Source organism: Carlito syrichta, unplaced genomic scaffold (assembly GCF_000164805.1).
Source record: "Carlito syrichta isolate Samal-C Ts95f unplaced genomic scaffold, Tarsius_syrichta-2.0.1 Scaffold155927, whole genome shotgun sequence".
Lineage (NCBI taxonomy): Eukaryota > Metazoa > Chordata > Mammalia > Primates > Tarsiidae > Carlito > Carlito syrichta.
The window spans coordinates 160,161-162,448 of record NW_007100023.1 but is presented as its reverse complement, the minus strand read 5'-3'; positions in this window follow the sequence as shown (position 1 = coordinate 162,448).

The following is a 2,288-nucleotide window of genomic DNA, read 5'->3' as shown; positions in this document are numbered from 1 at the left end:
TTCTGTGCCTGCTCATTTGAAAAAATATATGAAGGTTAATACATATATTTTTGTTCCTTTCTTTACCTTTACACACAGAGGTAGCGTATTAGAACACATTCAGTCTTTACTTCAAAGCCCAACCCTTTAAGAGTTCATAAAGAGAGTCTTTCATGATGACATAGCCTAATTTCCCTGAATGAATGAATGTACTATGATGTATTTTGCCAATTCTCTGCTGCTGACTTAGTTTTCCAATATTTTTGAGAGAAATAGTGCTGAGTGGTTGCAGAACGATGGAAAAATATCAGACAGAAATCACATGCCCAGCCAAGAAGGAACTGCTACAACAACTACAAAGACAAAGATTCAGTGAGACCCTGAAAAAAATAAAAGAAAGAAAGAAACAGGTTGTAGTCAAACCAGTTAAGACTGACTAGATCCAGCATGGCCTCAGGTTTTACTGGCAATGACCTCCAGGCTCATCGTACCTGACGTAAGACACAAAATGACACAGCCACCCATACCACGAAATTCCTGCATTGACCAAATACGGCCAGAAAAGGGGAGTGTGCCCAATTCCAGGAAATTCCCACCTATTCCCAGAAAACCATAAATAACCCACTCCTCTGTTAGAGATTGCTGTAAAAGGGGAACCCCAAGCCCCACTGGGTACAACTAACTCTCTCTCGCGTATACCTGCACTCTCTCTTGAGCACGCACTTTTGCTTTACAATAAGCCTCTGCCTTTGCTTCAGTCTGACTTGTCCCTGAATTCTTTCTCATGGCAGAGTCAAGGACCTGGGTACCAGGCTGAAGTTGAGGCTCTCCCCTGCTTCGGGAGACTCTCCCAAGCCCTCTGGCATCACCTCAAAAATAACAAAAAAGGTAAGATGCACACTCCTAAGAGTAGCCTTGCCGTAGAAGTTTGCGAGCACTTCTTATCTTAATGTACATTGCCCAGATGCCCTTTGAAGAAGCCGCACTGATGTTCACTTCCACCAGCCGGTGTGGGAGTCCGCCTCTTTACATGCCCTTCCAGAAGATGATGCACTCTTTTGCTATCATTCGCCTTTCTCTGAGTAATGTGTGGCATCTTGCCCGATACTGAAGACCCATTTATGTTCCCTTTTCTGTGATTTCACCACTTATGGACTCTGAAATGTGCCACTGAGTTGGAAAGCATTTTGAAAAACTTATTTGTAAGAGTTCTTGGTATCTTAAGGAAATTAAATTGTGATATACGTTCCAATTCTTGTTCTCAATGAGTCTTTTACTTTTTCATTATTTTTTGTGAGCAGAGAGCGGCCTTCAAAAAGCTACATGTTTGTGAAGCCAAGTTGAGCAAACTTTTCTTTTATTAGGGTTTGTCAGTTACAAAGAACTTCTTACTTTGATAGTATTTTTAAAAATATCTTATGGTTTATTCTATTTGTCTTGTGATTTCGTTTGCTATGTCTAAAACGTTGACCTCTTTAGAATTTAACCTGGTGGAATTTGGGGCAGTGGGTGACTCAGTTACTTCAGCACATTTCTTTTATTGTTTTTTTCTTGAGTTGGAGTCTCACTTGGTCACCCAGACTGGAGTGCAGTGGCCGCTCCCGGCCACCGCAGCCTCGACCTGCTGGGCTCCAGCGATCCTTCCGCCTCAGCCTTCCAAGAGCCGGAATTACAGGCATGCGCTACCACGCCCGGCTGTTTTTTTGTTTTTTTTTTTCTGATTTATTGTAGAGATGAGGTCTTGCTGCCCAGGCAGGTGTCGAACCCGTGAGCTCAGGCAATCCATTCACCTCAGCCTCCCAAAGGCACGGGATTACAGGCTGAGCCACTGAGCCCGGCTTAACACATTTCTTAAATCGTCCATCTTTCCCTCATTTACTTGAAATGTCTCCTTTATCATATACTAAATTTGTATATGCATTTGGGGCTATTTCTGGACTTTAAAAACTGCCATGGATCTGTCTATCAGGTCCCAATGCCACAGAATTTAGGCATACCTTATGACATGTTTGACTATCTACTAGGAAGGATGACCCTTATTCCATTTTTGTTTTGGGTAATATTCTTAGCGAGTCTGGGTGTTTATCTTGTCCTCCCCCCCAAAAAAAATACTTTAGTGTTTTTGCTGAAATCACATTCAGTTTATAGATTAACCTGGAATGTACACATTTCTCTTGATGCACACATCACCCTATTGAAAACACGTACCTTACTATGTATTTATTCAAACGGACTTTACACCCTTATTTCAAGTTTTCCTGTAAATCATTTTATGCATGTTATATATATATATATATATATATATATAT